The 18649-nt window shown below is 45.4% G+C and overlaps 1 pseudogene; it reads left to right on the plus strand.

The window, feature by feature from the left end:
- The first annotated feature begins 369 nt into the window (after positions 1-369).
- On the plus strand, positions 370-708 carry LOC142443664 (anaphase-promoting complex subunit 15 pseudogene; annotated as a pseudogene).
- The last annotated feature ends 17941 nt before the right edge of the window (positions 709-18649 follow it).

Consider the following 18649-nt stretch of genomic DNA (forward strand, 5'->3'; position numbering starts at 1 on the left):
CGTTTCAATCTACTATCGCAGCCACTGGACCAATCCATCCTGTCAAAGGCCTTCTTCTTTATCCACACCTCTCTACCAAGCACGATGTCCGTCTGCAGCCACTGGCTTCTCCTAACAATCTGTCCGAAGCATATGAGACGAAGTCTCACCATACTTTCCTCTAAGGAGTTGTCTGGATGTACTTCTTCCAAGACAGATTTGTTTCTTCTTTTGGAAGTCCATGGTTCTTTTAACATTCTGGGCTGCTTGGTGGTGGGTTGGGTTAGGGGAGCGAGGGCCACAGTCTCTCACTTCTGGGAGATGAGGTAGCCGAGGCTCCAAGCGGTTGGTGACGTGACTTGACCAAGATTAAATAGCCACCTAGAAGCCATGTCTACTTTTTTTGCCTCACTCTTCCCCCATGTGACTGAGACGCTCTGGTTTAATCTGGATCGGCGCTGTGTGGAGGAGACCGAGCGGCAACCGCAGGAACAGCAGCATCAGACCTGGCTCCAGACGATTGCAGAAAAGGACAACAACCTGGTACCTATAGGCAAGTCAGCCTCCAAGCACTATGATGACGAGGAGGAAGAAGATGATGCAGATAGCGAGGAAGACTCAGAGGATGATGAGGATATGCAGGACAGGGATGAGATGAATGATTACAATGAGTCACCTGACATTGGAGAGGTCAATGAGGTGGACATGGAAGGCAATGAGCAGGATTAAGACCAGTGGATGATCTAGGCACACAGGAATGCTCTGGGGACATCCTGTCCAGTCCAACCCACCATGCACCCCCTGCAGAACCAGCTGGGGGCCCTAGTACCTAAAAGCTGAACCTTGGACACTTCCATAGCTGCTGCCAATGCCTGGTCTCCTGGGCCAATCCCAGGTCACTGGCCTGCCCTTGAATCCCCAGGGCCTGCGCTCACCCCATCTTCCTGGCCAGTATGTCTCCCTTTGGCTGCCAGGTCTAGTCTAGTTCTGATTCTCTTTAATAAAGACACAGGACTGGTAAAAAAATAAATTATTCCCCAGCACCACAATTCTATGTGTCGATTTTTCTTCCATCTTCCTTATTCAATGTCCAACGTTCACATGCAGATGAGGCCATTGAAAATACCATAGGTTGTGTCAGGCTCACCTCGTTGTTGTTGGTAGGTGCCATTGAATCCGCTCCTACGCATAGTAACCGTCTGCACAGCAGAATGACCAGGGCACGGTCCCGCACCATCCTGACAGTTGTTCCTGTGCCTGAGCCCACTGATGTGACCACCGGGTCAGTCCATCTCCTTGACGGCCTTCCTCTTTTTTAGCCGACCCTCCACTTGACCAAACATGGTGTCCTCTTCCAGGGATTGGTCTCTCCTGACAGTAATGTAAGACGAATAATGTATCCTTGCCTTTTGAAATATTCTGTTCAGCACTTTGATGTCACCATTTCTTCCATTTCCCTAATTACTTTACAATGAAGAGCAAATTCCAGTGTCTCTTCTGATGTCTGCTTTGAGCCTTTCTTTCTTCTCTAGCTCTTAAATCAGTTTGCCTTCTTCAGGTACGATGTCACCCACAGCCCATCCAGTTTTCTGTCATGATTGTTCAATGCAGTAAATCTGTTTTTGAAATGTTCTTGAAATGCAGGTGAGATAGACTCAAGGTCGTATTTTAGCTCCCATGGACTTATTTAATTTTCTTCAGTTTCAACCTGAACTTACATATGAGCAAACAATGACCTGTTCCACAGTCAGCCCCTGACCTGGGTATAGATGCTGCTATTGAATTTCTCCATCTTCTTTCCCCATTGATGCAGTCGATTTGATTTTTGTGTATTCCATCTGCAGACTTCAATGAATATAATCACTATTTGTGATGCTGAAAAAAGGTATTTGTTATGAAGAAGTCATTGGCCTTGCAAAATTCTACCATGGATCTCCAGGTTGATTTCTATCAACAAATCCACATTTTCCAACTACTGTTCCTTCCTTGTTTCCCATGTTTGTATTCCAATTTCCAATAATATAAATGCATCTTAATTGCATGTTCTACCAGTTTCAGACTGAATAGGTTGGTAGAATTCTTCAATTTCTTCATCACTAGCTTTTAGTGATTGGCAGATAAATTTGAATAATAGTTGTATCAACTTGATTTCCTTGTATGCAGATAGATATTATCCTATCGCAGACAGCATTGTTCCTTAAGATAGGTCTTGAAATGCCCCTTTTGACAGTGAATGCAAAGCCATTCCTCTTGAATGTATCCTTCCCAGCATAGTAAACCATGTGCCTGCCTAATTTTAAGTGGCCAATAGCAGTCCATTTCAGCTCACTAATTCCTAGGCTATCCATCTTTAGACATTCCATTTCATTTTGGAGGATTTCCAACTCTCCTAGATGCATACTTGGTACATTTCAAGTTCCAATTACTGTTAGATGTTTGCAGTTGTTTCTTCTCATTTGGAGTTGTGTTCAATCAGCAAATGAAGGTCCCACAGACTTTACTCCCTTCAAGTCATGATGGCTGACTCTACTTTGAGAAGGCAGCTCTTCCTCAGTCATACGGTGAGTGCCTTCTAATCTGAGGGGTTCATCTTCTGGCACTGTCTCTGACAATGTTCTGCTTCTATTCATGAGGTTGCAATATCTGACGAGGATGTGATGCTGTCCATAGGCTTTCAGTGGCTAATTCCTCTGAATGGACAGTGCATTCCTTCTTTGTAGTCTGCTCTTAGTATGAAAGCTCTACTGAAACCTATTCCCTTTGGGTGACCCTGCTGGCATTTGAAAATACCAGTGACACAGTACAGCATCACAGCAACACACAAGCCTTCACAGTGTGACAAACTGACAGACCAGTGATAGCCTTGCTTTGTGTGGACAGAAGAAGATGTATTCCTGGCTCTGCCTCAACTCAAACAAATGCAAAGCCTGTTTGAGTAAATTATCTCATATGCTCTCACTGCTATCAAATCAATTCTGACTTAAAGTGACCCTTGTGGGTTTCTGAAACTGGACCTATTTATGAAAGGAGAAAGCCCAGTCTTTTCCCTTGGAGCTGCTGATGGTTTCAAACTGCCGACCACGAGGACCTTAGACCAATGAGTAACCACGACACCACCAAGGATAGCTAATTATCTCATAGGCATTCTCAGTATTGTTCATCTCTTGGTAACGAAGCCCCAAACTAGGTTGACAGGTCAGGGGTGGGATTGCAGTTGATGAGTTGCTGTACTTTTGCAAATTCATATAAAACAGGAAAACTCCTATTCATGTGTGTGTGTGTGTGTTCATGAGAGGGGGGGGGAGGAGAGAGAGAGAGAGAGAGAGAGAGAGAGAGAGAGAGAGAGAACACTCGTGAGAGTGCTCTTTGGTTCTTTTAATTCAGTGCAGTTTTCTCCATGAACTGTGGTTGCAAATCTGAAATGATGCCTGGTTCCCTAAAGCTGTCCTCCAAAGTGTTTGTAGCAGTACAATTTCCATTCTGCCCCATGGCTTTCATGGAAGCAGTTATGAAATCTAACTTGTAAAGCAGAAGTGCAGGACTCCTTGGTCCATGCCACCTCCCAGCTTGCGCAAGCCCTTCCCTGAGTTGGGCCACAGCACCCCTAGTGGCGGGGAAAGTGCTTCCTTGGAAGGGCGGAGTTAGAATAATAATAATTTCTGAATGATGAAGAGTTCATGAGGTAGGGGGAGTGGGAGGGAGGGGTAAAATTAAGGACTCAAGCAGAAGGCAAATGTTTTTAGAACAATGATGGCAACAAATGTACATACGTTCTTGACACAACGGATGTATGTATGGATTGTGATAAGAATTGTATGAGCCCCCAATAAAATGATTTAAAAATCATTTTATTGGGGGCTCTTATAGTTCTTATAACATTTCACACATCAATTGTATCAATTCCATTTGTGCATACGTTGCCATCATCATTTTCAAAGCATTTTGTTTCTAGTTGAGCCCTTGGCATCAACTCCTCTTTTTCCCCTCCCTCCCACTTTCTTGAGAGTTAAGGTAAAGACTTGACGACCAGTTAGTTGCTTATTCTCAACATCTGCTCAGGGAAAGTTTTATCTCTGCATCAGAATAAGAACAAGTTAGTATTTCTCAACAGGTGTTTAAGAAACTTTATTTAGTAATCGCCATTGAGAAAAAGAGAGAGAGAGACTCAATTACTCATCCAACCCCCCCCCCCCCTCTCTCTCTCATTGGAGCTCATTCGGTACAAGGCCCCGAGTATTTAGTTGGGAACAAAATGAACATAACTCTGGCCCTCATGGGAAGAAGCCTAGTTGGCTTTGGCAGTGGTGGATGTGAGTAACCTATATAATGAACAAATAACCATAAAGAGAAAGTAGACTTACAAATTGTCATAAGTGCTATGGAGTTCCTGGGTTGTCCAAAGGGCAAGTAATCCAGTAACCCAAACCTTCGTGTTTCAAATCCACTCAGAGTGACCTTGGGAGAATGATGGGCAACCTGCTTCTGAAACATGAGCCACTTGAAAACTCTTTAGAAGGCAGCTCTCCAGCGACACACAGGAGCTGAAATTGCCTGGGTGGAAACTGGTTGGTTGGATTAAGCGCTACAAAGAAAGGGTTAAGGGTGGGAGTAACTCTACAGAATGGCAGCCCCATTGAGCTCTGAGCATGATAAAAGCCAGTTCAGGAAGAATCAAGACTGTGAGACAGAGGGGAAACTTGGAGGGTTCGGGTAACTGACAGCAAGGTGGTGCGGCTGACATGTAGCAGGGGCAAGTAGCTGAAGTAATGGCCAAGAGGTAAACGGGGACCGAGCAGTGCCATGCTGTATCTTATCCTGAGTGCGGTGGAAAGCCGTGGGGCTTTTAGGTAGACTAATGACTCCATATGGATTGTGATTTTAAAGTCTAGGACCTGGTGACTACAGTGGTTATTCACTGGGCTCCTAACTACAAGGTGAGGAGTTCCAAACCACCAGTCACTCTGTGAGAGAAAGATGAGGTTTTCTGCTCCCATAAAGAATGACAATCTCAGAAACCCACAGAGGCAGTTCTTCCCTGTCCTACGGGGGTCACTGTGAGTAGCGAGTCTGGCTCTAATGTGGAATAAATATTTGGTGAGTGGATGGGGTTAAGAAGGGAAGCAGGTCAATAGATAATTACCATATATACTCATGTATAAGCTGAGTTTTTCAGCACATTTTTAATGAAGTTTTTGTGGTAAAATTAGGTGCCTCGGTTGATATTTGGGTTGGCTTATACTCGAGTAATACGGTACCTGCAGAAATCCACGGGAGAGATGATGGACTACTGTGGTGGTGGGAATAGAGGGCGTGGTTGAAGTTGAGATAATTTATGGAGGTGGGACACAGAATGTATCCATGGATACCACTGTTGTCTGCCAGTTTGCTGTGCTATGGTTGCTCACGTGTTGCTGTGGTGCTGGAAGCCAGGCCACCAGTACTTCAAATACCCATGAAGGACATGTTTCAGTGGCCTTTCCAGAGCAAGACAGACCAGAAAGGAGGGCCTAGTGATCTACTTCCAAAACATAACCACTGAAAACCCTGTTGCCTGACATAGTGCTGGAAGATGAGTCCACTAGGAAGGAAGGCACTCAAATTATACAGAGGCCTCAACAGTGAGCTCAAGACACCAACCCTTGGGAGGATGGAGCAAGACTAGGTAGCATTGGCTTGGTTGTACATGAGCTGTCATCAGTCAGAGGCCACTCCACAGCTGCTAGCAACAACTAGCAGATTGGATATTGGCTTCAGGGACAGGGCCAATGATGGTGATGCCCACACTGTATTACTTGGGTAGATTAAAAAAAAAAAGGCCCTTTACTGAGAGGTAGGGACTAGAGGAGCAGGCAGAGGAGAAATGAAGAGTTGGCTTGGAATGTGTGGTGTGTGAGAGGGTTAGGAGACTCTGAGAATGCAGTTGGAAGCTCGGAAGAAAGACCTCGCCCATCTGGCCAAAAGGAATTTTGGAGAGCCGAATGAAGGCTGAGCATGATGGTGGGGCAAGAGGAAAGTCAAAGGAAGTAGAGGAAAGAGCTAGGAGGCAAAGGGCATTAATAGATGTCTAAATACAGGCATGTACATATATATATATTAACATAGAACATTAGGGATATAGGTCTACATACATATATTTATAAGTTAAGTATTAAGGCAGCAGTCAGAAATTGGGTCTCTACCGAAGTCCTCCCTCACTGCAAGAACCCTTTGCTCTAATAACCTGGCATTCTGTGATGCCCACCTTCCCAACACAATTGCTGAAGACAAAATGGGTGCATAAGCAAATGTGGTGAAGAAAGCTGATGGTGCCCTGCTATTACAAGATACAGAGTTTGGGGTCTTAAAGGCTTGAAGATAAGCAGGGAAGTAACAAATCCCACATGGAGGAAGTACACCAGCCTGTGTGATCATGAGGTGTTGACAGGATCAGGCATCAGAACTCACCCCAAACAATCATATTGATGCGAATGAGTGGGGTCAGAGTGGAGACTCAAAGCCCATCTGCAGACAGTTGGACATCCCCTTACAGAAGAGTCACAAGGAAGGGATGAACCAGCCAGGGTGTAGTATAACACAGATGAAACACAAAGCATGCTTCTAGTTCTTTAATGTTTCCCCGTCCCAACCCCCACTATCATGACCCCAGTTCTACTTACAAATCAGGCTAGACCAGAGCATGTACACTGGTACAGATAAGAGTTCTGGACACATGGAATCTGGGACAGATAAACCCCTCAGGAACAATATTGAAAGTAGCGGTTCCATGAGGGTAGGGAAAAGGTGGAGGGAGAAGGGAAAGAAGGGGGAACCAATCTCAATGATCGATGTATAACCCCCTCCTCCCTGTCTCCACCAGGGGATGAACATCAGAAACATGGGTGAAGGGAGACAGCAGTTGGTGTAAGACATGAAAACAATAATAATTTATCATGGATTCACGAGGGTGGGAGGGAGGGGGAAAAGAGAAAGCAAATGCTTTGAAACGATGATGGCAACATATGTACAAATGTGCTTGATACAATTGATTTAGGGATTGTTATAAGAGCTGTAAGAGCCCCCAATAAAATGATCTATATATTTAAAAAAAAGAAAGAAAGACCTGACCCAGAGAGAATGGAAGTTGTTGGCCTGGAGATGGTTTTTAAGGTCTTGGAGTAGAACTTCAGACTCTTCTCCTCCTTGTTCCACCCATGTCGAGGGTGCGGGTGGGAAAGTACAGCTTGTATGTTTAGGAGGAGAAAAGGAAAGCTATTAGTTCATTACGGCTCAAAAACAAAACAAAACAAAACTATGTTCTCTTTTTTAGGATAAGTCCGTCCTGATCTAGTGTCATCTCACAAGAACAAGAAAGCTCATCGGATTTCTAATTTTATTTCATCGCCATGAAGGGGTCCAAATGGTTGCTCCACAATTTTGCATTCCTCCGGTTTCATATTCCCACATCCAAATGCGACCCGATGAGGACATTTCAGCTGCACGTAACTGGGCAGGCTACCCCTCTGGGGTTCTTTCCAAAGGAACCCTCTGAAAGAGCCCTGGTGGCTAGTGGGGGACACATGGGGCTGCTAATCGCTAAAACGGGCCAGCCTTCCTGGTAAGGTCAACGCAGCCCTCTTCCCCAGGGTCGTTCGGATGTTTAAGGGCATCTGGACCTTTCTGCTGAGTTGGGGCCTGCCACTCCCGGAGCGTACCTCAGCCCAGATGGAAACGATGCTCAAAGTCGGGGAGCATGAGCAGACCCAAGTCACCTTGGCAGGAGTACGTCTGCCTTTGGGGAGGGCACGTGTAAAGGGACATTCACATGCCCAGTTTCCATCCACGATTGCTCTCTGTTTTCAGCTTTCCGTAGTCAGTTGCCTTGGTTACATGGTTACACAAAAGAAAAAGTTGGGGGAGTTGTGTGTGTTTATCATGAATCCCAGGAAGGACTCAACTCTTGCCCCCAGATCAATCCGTACTGATGGACGTACTCCGGGGAGAGGAAGGAAGCGTGAGGCCACCAACCTCACCTTCTGAATGGAAAACCCCCGAAGTGGCCCACGGTCCCCAGTCTACTATCTTCCTTCCCTGATCAAAGGCTGTGAAGCAGATGCTAAACATGAAAGTTTCCATGACGTCAGCCCCTTTCCAACAGTCTGGTTTCTCTTTTCATATGATAAGGTTGAAAAGACCCATTTGGCTGTTATAAATGGCCCTTCTCATCAAAGAGCTCCCAAACCCAAGCCTATAAACATGGCTGGACATGACGCTTAATTATAAACTGCTGGGAAAGAATAATGCAATGATATCTAACCTAGTCTCCCAGGCTGCCCTGTATGACCATAACTTCAGCAAATAAGCCTTCTGTCTCTATGAAAAAGAATGAAAGGCTAACCAACCTCAAGTTTAAAGGCGTGCATGGTCCTAGGGCAAAATCCGCCACGATACATCCAACCGAATCTAAGGACAAGAAAGGTGACAAACAGCACTGATGTGGCAACTCCCATCTTGATGGAAACAGACAACTTGGACCCCACTGGGAGTCATCCCCATGTCTTCTAATTGATGCTTTTACTTTCCTTTGACCAACTGCCAGCTGCCCCGGGGTAACCAGCATGGCACAGGACGGCTAATTGCTAACAATTGGAAGAAACGATGAAGACAATAGCCGTGCCACCTCCTTAGTAAAAAGGTCCCAGTGTGACCTGAGGACTGAAAGCACATGGTCCGATGCCTTCTCACCGCGCACCAGTTCCCAGACTGTGAACATAAGTCTCATTCTTCCACGGACTGTTGATTAAAAGAAGCTTGCAATTGTGAGACTCCTGAAGTCAACAGGACACACTAGGGATCAGGCCATGACCCAAACATATGCAGATCCAAGAGACTTGCAGGGCACTTCCTGGATTGTGACTAGAAATCACAGTGGGGAGCCTGAGATGGACAGCAGCCAGCAGCACTGCCCATAATCAGAGTGGACCCTGAATCAATCAATCATCTGTGCCCTGTGTGCATGCAGCACGTAAAACAGCCATGTACCTGATGACCCAAGGCGCTTTTAAGAATTCTTCTTCCAGAGCTCTTTGTTTATGAAATGTCGCTAACCATCTGCATCAGTCAGGGTCGACTAGAAAGAAACAAATGTATGGGCACTGATATGTGTATAAGAAAGAGCTTTATATACAAGAGCAGTTGAGTTTTTAGAAAACATCCCAGCCCAGTCCAGATTAAGTCCATCAGTCTGATACTACCCCATATGTCTGATACCGATCTATAAATTCCTCTTCAGATTCACAAAACACATACAATGAAGCCAAATGCAGAAAGAACACAGGCCAATGGGTGGAAAGTCTTGTAGATCCATTGGTGGAAGCATCTCAGCACTGGCAGGGGTCTCCAAGTGGCTCCTCCAGCTCCAGAGGTCTGGCTGCATCCACGTAGCTCCATCAGGTTCATCGTCAGTAATGTCTCACAGGGAGTGAGTATGTGTCCCACTTCCAGGGAGCTATTTATCTCCTTAGCACCTCCAAATGAGGTCATCAAGCTACGACCTGATTGACAGGCGAAACTCTACCCCTTCGCTCATAAGTCTCAAATTGACAACAGACTATGTAACCACTACACCATCCCTGGAGTGTTCTGTCCACACAGATGTTTAAGCTCACCCGGTGGGAAAAGCGGGTCTTGGGTGGAACACTACTCAACTACTAGCTTACAGGTCAGTGTTTCAAACCCACTCAGTGGTACCACAGAAGAAAGTTCTGGTGATTGAATTCTGTGAAGTTTGCAGCTGAAAAATATGGAGCAGTTCTATTCTGTAACACATGGGGTTAAGATGAGTCAGGGTCCACTTGATGGCAATAGATTTGGGGTGTGTGTGTGTGTGTGTGTGTGTGTGTGTGTGAGAGAGAGAGAGAGAGAGAGACAGAGAGAGAAGCAAGACTTTTAAATCCCAGGTTTAGAAATGCAATTTTACACATTATAAGTAGCTATGTCACTTTGCAGGAGTGGCTTAATCTCTGTAATCTTCAGTTTATTTATCTCCAAAATGGGAACGAGGATTACAGGCTTTTGATGAGGATTAACTGAAATCGTGCACATCAGGGAATTAGCCCAGGCTCTGGCGTTCAGTACACACTAAACATTAGCAAAGAAAACGGACTGCTAAAGATGGTGATGATGCTCAAAAATCAAGAAATTCTTAAATAATAATCCTCTATCTTTAGAGTTAAAAACAAAACAAAAACACTTCCATAGTACCAGGCTTAAACTTGATTGGCACTTTCCGTTGTCTACAAACATAAGCCGATGTTCATTTCTGAATGGTGCCACTTACGGAAACAAATCTTTGACACTTTAGCAAGGTATGGAAAAAATTTAGGACTGCTTGATGTGCCTGAGATAGAACTTCACACATGCTTCTTTGCAGCCATCAAAACAAAATGAGGGGAAGCTGGGGTTCTGAGAATGGTCTATTTGGAAGCCCCTGTTGGAGAGCTGGTTCTGAGCATGACACTGTCCCAGACCTAGCAAAGGCCTGCTGGAAGGTGCAGGGACCCCTTGTTTGTTTCCTTGTTGATTTCCCCTCCCTGGCTCCACACTCCCTGTTCCCACTGCCTACAGGAAACCATCAGGGGTGCGGTAGGCCTGACTTGGCAGCCCTCAAGGTGAACAAAAGGATCCTGCATTTTGGCAAGAGCAGAAGGAAGTTCTAGGGAGCCTTAATCCCATCCAAACCGGATTTGTCACCGGTACCAATGAGCTCGGGTGGGAGAGGGGCTCTCCTGCAGCATACAGCCCTGGTGGGTCAGGAGCCTGTTTGGCTTCACAACCTTGCAGAAAAGGCAAAAGGTTGCTGATTAACCTCCGAATGTAAAGAGGCAGGGTGACTTGCACAGGCCTCTGGAGGAGGAGATACCGGCAAAGAGAAAGGCACGTCCCTGGGCTCCAGCTGGGTCAGAGACGTTCAGCTTCCCAAAGGACTGTCTTCACGCGGGGCCTCTCACACAGGAGCGCTGAGCCACCCACCAGCAGCAAAGGTAAGACTGCCTGGTTCCTCCTCTAGGTGGAATCTCTCACAATAAGGGAAAGTTGATGCCTGGCACCCCCATGCCCGCACGCACAACACACACACACACACACACACACACGTTGTTGAAAAGAGCCTTATTTGTCTGTTTCTGTGGAGTGGATTCTGGATTCTGACTCATGGCGGACAATCCCATGGATTCAGAGTAGATTTTTTTTTTTTTAAGTTTGTGACCTTTCAGAAGCCGATCGCCAGGCATATCGCTCCGAGAGACCTCTGGGTGGGTTTAAACTATCCACCTATCAGCTAGGAGTCCAGTGCTTAACCATTTGAGCCACCAGGGACCCCTGTGGAGAGTATAATAGGTAGAAATATCTAGTTACAGCTTTTGTCAAAACGTTTGAAAGACCTCAGGAAACTGGCTCTTCTTATGCTCAGCTTTCCTACATTGACCTTCACAGAAACCTCTCCCTGCCCTGACCATCCACAAGGGACTGCTTGCCAGACAGGTTGGTGATGGTGTTGGCAATTCTATGAATGGTTCATTGGCTTTTATACTGCTGTATTCTTCATCATTTTTCAAAATACATGCACATATATACTATGTTTCGCTTTTTTGGTGGGAATAGGGATTAGCATGCAGGCTTACCTGTGGAGATCTCTGTCTTCAGGGAAAGGTGGCTTGCCCATGGCCACCCATCCTGTGTCTGTTGCTGCCTCTTTTCACTAACGCCGTTACCGCACACTCCTAGCCAAGTATCAGGCTACCTTCACTGGAACCTATTCTGACAGGTACTCCAAGAAGAGGCTGGGACTTTTAAAAATGGAAACTCTCTTGAAAAATGCAGATGTACATTGTCCCAGGATCCAGTATCCCGTTCACTTCCATTGTTGGGAGTTGAATCCAGTGTGATGAAGGGTGATAAACTATGTTCCCTGTGCCCAGCATGGGACCGGGGCATGGTGCCAGCAGCTGTATACTGAAGGGGTGCAGAGCTAGACATGGTGATGAGTGCTGGTGGCAGTGGTTCCGTAAGTTGATTTAAATGAGATGATGCATGTGAAGCCCTTGATGGCACTTGCCAAAAGACCAAACAACCTCCACCACAACCCAAGCTGGCTGTCAGCAAGTCAGCTGTATTGCATTCTGTAGAGTAGACCTGTTCTAAAGGCTGTGACCTTTCAGAAGCAGATTGTCAGGTTTGGCTTTCAGGACAAAGTGGGTTTGAACCACCAGCCTTTCGGCTCGTAGCCGGATGCTTAATAGCTTGTACCACCCAATGTCCAAAGCAAAACTCACTGCCATTGAGTCCACTCTAACTCACAGCAACCCTATTGGACAGGGTAGAACTGCCTCTGTAGGTTTCCTTGATTGTAAGTCTTTATGGGAGCAGAAAACCTCATCCTTCTCCCATGAAGTAGCTGGTGGCTTCAAACTGTTGACCTTGAAATTAGAAGCCCAACTCATAACCCTTGTGTTAGGTCAGGTTGAACAGAGAAACAAATCCTGACACTCATATATGTATAAGAAAGAGCTTTATATCAAGAAATAATCATGCATCCAAAAAAATCCCAGCCCAGTCCAACTCAAGTCCTTAAGTTTGATACTAGTCCCTAAGTCCCTGTTTAGACTCACACAGACACATGCCGGTGGGTTCAAAGTTCATGTGGATCCAATGGCAGTGGTTGCATCACAGGTCTTACGCAGGTCTCAGTGCAGCTCATCAATAGGAAGGTGAAGACAAAGGGGGGGGGCAGCCTCCAGAGAGCCATTTATCTCGGTCACACTTCCAAAAGAAGTCGTCAAACTGTGACCTGATTGACAGGCCATACCTTCTTACAGGTGCCATTTTGGCACAAAAACCTATCACAACCCTCGGCTCCTTTGTGTCCTCCAGTGATTCCTAATTCCTCAATGATTATAGCTGATATGCATCTAATAACCCTGGCTCTGCACACGGTGCTTATAGATAAGACCTTCAAGTAAAGCCCACAGCCAAACTCATTGTCATCGAGTCGATTTCCAACTCATAGTGATCCTATAAAAGAGTAGAATTGCCCTTGTGGATTTCTAAGACTAACTCCTTACAGGATAAGAAGGTTCACCTTTCTTCCACCAAGTGGCTGGGTGTTTCATGGTTGGCAGACCCACATGTAACCCAGGACTCCCTGCCTTCTATCAGGACTCCCTGCCTCCAAGAAATGCCTTGTAAATTAGTTGTGTGCAATGTTATGTAGCTGAGGGGTGTTCTGGGGACAAAAAGGCCTTGGCTAACTCTTCGGGAGCTGAGATAAGGGTTCTGAGACTCCTGTCTGGTGTGGGAGGTGATGTGGGAGAGGTTTCGCTGAAGAAGGCTTGGATGTATAGGGGTGGACAGAGAAAAAAGCTGGGCAGATTTGGTTTCCAATCAGCCTCAGAGCCTACTAGAAGCACAGCTAAGTTACCAAACCTCTCTGCACTTGGATGTCCTCATCTATAAAATGGAGATGGTACTGAACCTAGACAATCACTGTGATAATTAGAAACAGCACACATAAAAGACCCCTCTCAGTTTCTGATCCACACAAGATGCTCAATAAGCAGCGGTGAGATGTTATCGTGTTGGTTCCGATTCCCAGCCAACCCCATGTACAAAAGAACAAAACACTGCCCAGTCCAGCACTGTCCTCACAATATATGATGCTTGAACAGGTATGTAATAGTTCGGTTTTCTGTCAACTAGAGTGGGCTAGGAGTCTCCCATGATATGATCTAACATAATGTGGTCAACCCAATGACGGGCTCTGTGAAGCAGTCACAACAATCGTGGAGAGCATAGACCTCCTTAGTCTAGTCCTTAATAGTCTAGTCCTTAATTTGGTTCTAGACTCGACCTCCTTCATCAGCTAAAACCAGGCCAGGGACTGACTATTGAGCAGATGATCAATTGCTATAGGTAAGTTCAGGGTGCAGGTGAAAAAAATGAAAACAAGTCCATGAGAGACAAACTACAACTTGAGTGTATCCCACTTGAACTTCGAGGACATCTCAAGAACAGATCTGATGCATTGAACACTATGGCAGAGGGCCTTATGCGATGTGGGAGGACATTAAGATCCTCAATCAGGAGGAAAGAAGAGGGTCATTAAAAAAATAGGAAAGAAAGAGAAGATCAAAAAGGATGTCAGAGGAGAGTCTGAAACTGGCTCTTAAGTGTAAAGTAACTAAGGCTAATGGAAGAAACGATGACTTCAAAGAGCTGAACAGAAAATTTCAAAGGGCAGCTTGAAAACAAAGTAAAACATTATAATGAAATGTGCAAACATGGGGCTAGAAAACCAAAAAGGAAGCACATTCTCAGCATATCTCAACCTGAAAGAACGAAAGGAAAAATGCAAGACTCGAGTTGCAATTCTGAAAGACTTTAAGGGCAAACTATTGAATGGTGCAGGAAGCACCAAGGGAAGATGGAAAGAAAACACGGAGTCGCTGTACCTCAAAGAACTTGTGGACACCCTACTGCTTCCGGAGGGAGTATATAAGCACGAACCAATGATGGTGAAAGAAGAAGTCCAAACTGCACGGAGAGCGCTAGCCAAAAACAAGGCTCCAGGAATTGATGGAATGCCAACGGAAATGTTTTAGTAAGCTGATAAAGCACCGGAAGCACTTCCTCATCTACGTCAGGACATTTGGAAGAGAGCTCCTTGGCCAGCTGACTGGAAGGGTTCCATATTTGCACCGACTTCAAAGAAAGGTGACTCAAAATAGGCTCATCTTATAGAACAGTATCAGCAAGAGTTTGCTGAAAACCACAGTTGCAGCAATACATTGACAAGGAGCTGCCAGAGGTTCCGGACAGAAGCAAAAGAGGATGTGGAACAAAGGATCATATTGCTGATGTCAGATAGATCATGGCTGGAAGCAGAGGATGCCAGAAAAATGTTTACTTGTGTTTTATCGACTATGCAAATACATTAGACTGTGTGGATCATAATAAAGTACGGATAGGCTTGACAAAGAATGGGAATTGTACAACACTTCATTATGCTCATGCGGAACGTATATCAAGAAGCAGTTTTGCAAAAGTAGAAGGGCATAGCGCATGCCTTAAAATCAGAAAAGATTGCAAAAAGGTTGTACACTCTTACCACACTTATTCTATCTGTCTGCTGAGCAAATAATCAGATGAGCTGGCTTGTATGAAGTAGAACACGGCATCAAATTTGGAGGAAGGCTTATCAGCCACCTTCGATATGCAGTTGATACAACCTTGCTTGAAAATGACTTGAAATACTTGCTGATGAAGGTCAAAGACTTCAGGCTCTATCTGCTGCCTATTGGAGGTCAGCCAAGGTATAGCAAATATACCCACTTAGTAAAGGGTAAACTAATCCTTGAATAACTACCCAGAGATGACATCCAGGGTCTGACCATGCAGTCCACTTCACTTACCTGATGCTGGACTCGTCTGCCAGTCCCAAGAAGTGGAATCGCCCCAGTCTCCTTTGCCATCGCTGAAAAGTCTGGGGGATAAGTGGGGCCAGCTTTGCAGTACTTACTTGTGCAGGGACTCCATATTCATTTGCAGCATAGTCTCAAATTGTAATAACAGCGATGGATTATGTACATTTGAATTATGACACCATAGTTGGGGTTGACCACAGAGCCCGTCATGGGGTTGAGCACACGATATTAGATCATATCATGGGAGACTCCTAGCCCATTCAAGTTGACAGAAAACCGAACTATTACAAACATGTTCAAACATCATATATTGTGAGGATGGTGCTGGACTGGGCAGTGTTTTGTTCTTTTGTACATGGGGTTGGCTGGGAATCGGAACCAACACAATATCTAACCACTGCTTATTGGGCATCTTGTGTGGGTCAGAAACTGAGAGGGGTCTTTTATGTGTGCTGTTTCTAATTATCACAGTGATTGTCTAGGTTCAGTACTATCTTCATTTTATAGATGAGGACATCCAAGTTCAGATAGGTTTGGTAATTTGACTGTGCTTCTAGCAGGCTGTGAGGCTGGGATTAGAAACTTCTTGGTACTGGCAGATGAGTCCAGCATCAGGTAAGCGGAGTGGACTACATGATCAGATCTGGGGTGTCATTTCTGTGTCCTTATTCAGCAATCAGCTGACTATTTACTAAATGGGTGGGGTGAGAGACTGACACTCTCCTATACCTTGGCTGACCTCCAACAGGCAGCAGATATAGCCTGATTCTGCTTGTGGCCACTAACAGCTATAGGTCACTCCAAAGTGCCTTCTGAATACTTATTCAGTCCTGAGTAGAGTCTCCCAGTGCCCATCCCTCTTAATGGACAGAGTTAAGATGTGTGTGTGTGTGTGTGTGTGTTTTAACTATGATATATAGCCCTGGTAGTGCTGGATAAGCATAGGACTGCTAACTACATGATCAACAGTTCAAACCCACCAGCTGCTCCTTTGGAGAAAAACGAGGCTATCTGCTTTCATAAAGATCTATAGCCTCAGAAGCCCTAAATTTAGTTGTTATGAGACTGAATCAACTCAGTGGCAAAGGGCTATGTTTGGGGGGATTGGTTCAAATACATATACACACACACATATATACAGATATATAGTTGTTAAGTGCCATCCAGTCATAGGGATCCTATGGACAGTAGACTAAAACGCGGTCTGGCCCTATACCATCTTTCCAGTTGTTGTTATGTTTGAGGCTATTGTTGGCGTCACTGTGTCCCTCCATTTCCTTAAGGGTCTCTTCTTTTTTTCTGCCCTCTGCTTTACCAGACATGATGTCCTTTCCAGGGGCTGGCCGCTCCTGAACAAAGTATGCCCAAAGTATGGGAGATGGAGTTTCACCATCCTCACCTCCAAGGAGCACTCTGGCCATACCGCTTCCAAGACAGATTTGTTTGTTTGTCGGTCCTGAGTACTTCCAATATGCTTCACCAGCACCAAAATTCAAAACAAATCCAAATATATATGTGTGTGTATGTATGTATATCATATATATACAAGTATATCATATGTATATACAAGTATATCATATATAAATACATGAGTATATATTGCTGCTACTGAATTAATTCTGACTCTTAGAGACCCTATAAGACAAAGTAGAACTTCCCCTCTAAGTTTCTGAAACTATAAACCTTTCCTGAAGCAGACAGCCTCATCTTTCTCCCATGGAGCAACAAACAGACTCAAACCTTGGCAGTCAGCAGCTCAATGTATAGCCCACTACACCGTCAAGGCTTGTTCAGTGTGTGCATGCATATGTGTGTGTACGAGCATGTGTATATAGTTCATAAATTCACATAGGTACTTCCCATTCCAATCCAACATGACAATGGTTCATTCTCATTGTGCCCTTTTCCATATTTGTAACTCCCACCTCTGACTCCCGTCCTCCTCACTATTTCCTTATTTGCTTGACCCCTGAGTATAGCCACCTGATGTCTTCAGACCACAGAAGCCTTGCTTGACCTGTTTGGAATCTGATGTCTAGCTCAGGCTACCTTCTGCAAGGATAGCTCTCTTTGCCCGAGAGCCACTGATACTTGCCGTGGACAGCTAGCCTCCTCACCCTGCTCCAGCCCCGACCCTCCGGTGGGCCCTTCACACCAGGGGGCCAGCAGCCCTCCTTTCCTGCTTCAGCCCTGACCAGCTTCCCTGAGTCCCTGGATTTCCTCTACTCCCCCATCTGAATATCTTGCTTGGTCACGCAAACAGGCCTGAAAGTCTGAATTATTTGTGAAGGAAGGGGGAAGTAGACAAAGAAGGAAAAGAGGACCTTCACTCCATTGTGGCATAGTGAAAAATGCAAGTCACTCTATGGCATGATGTGAGGGGGCCCGCGCATACTGGGGATTGCTGGCATTGTCCTTGGTGAGGTGGGGGTGGGCAGTGCATAATCCTTAGTCAGATTCTGTAGATGTCCTTAAAAAAATGAGGTCTGAGCTATTACATTCGTGACTGCTTGAAACAGGCACATGACTGCTTACTCTCCGCTCAGGGTGGTGGTGCTTGGGTGCCGTGAGTCAATTCTGACTCGTGTCAACCCGAGAGCACAGTACAGACTACCCAGAAGACTTCCAAGCTTGGAATTAGTATGGAGGCAGCTCGCCATGGCTTTTCTCCCAGACAGCCACTGATGAGTTCAAACAGCCAACGTCTCGGTAAGTAGCCAAGCCCTTCATGATAGCACTACCCAGATAGAAGCTGGTGTTCGGGTGATCACTGCGCTCGGTCCTCCTACTTTGAGCTCTCTCTCATTCATTCATTCAAAAGCATAGAGTAAACATTTCCAGCAGATCCATTTGCTCTGCTATGGTGACCGGCATGATGCTGAAGCCATACCACTAGTATTTCAGACACCAGTAGTCCCTCAGGGTAGACAGGTTTCAGCTGAGCTTCCAGACTAAAATAGACTAGGAAGAAAGACCTGGTAATCAACTTCTAAAAATTAGCCCATGAAAAACTCACAGATCACTGAATATTGTCCAAGATTTCAACTCACTAACTTCAGTTGCATCATCAGGAGGGACCAACTACTGTAGGTCATCAAAATCAAAAAACCCCTTCACTGCCATGAAGATGCCAACTCAACTGTGTCGACTTTGTAGAGGACAGCATGTTTGGTAAAGTGGAGAGCCAGTTACACAGTGGGAACTCTCCGTGGGAT

This window comes from Tenrec ecaudatus, chromosome 3, assembly GCF_050624435.1.
Source record: "Tenrec ecaudatus isolate mTenEca1 chromosome 3, mTenEca1.hap1, whole genome shotgun sequence".
Taxonomy (NCBI): Eukaryota; Metazoa; Chordata; class Mammalia; order Afrosoricida; family Tenrecidae; genus Tenrec; species Tenrec ecaudatus.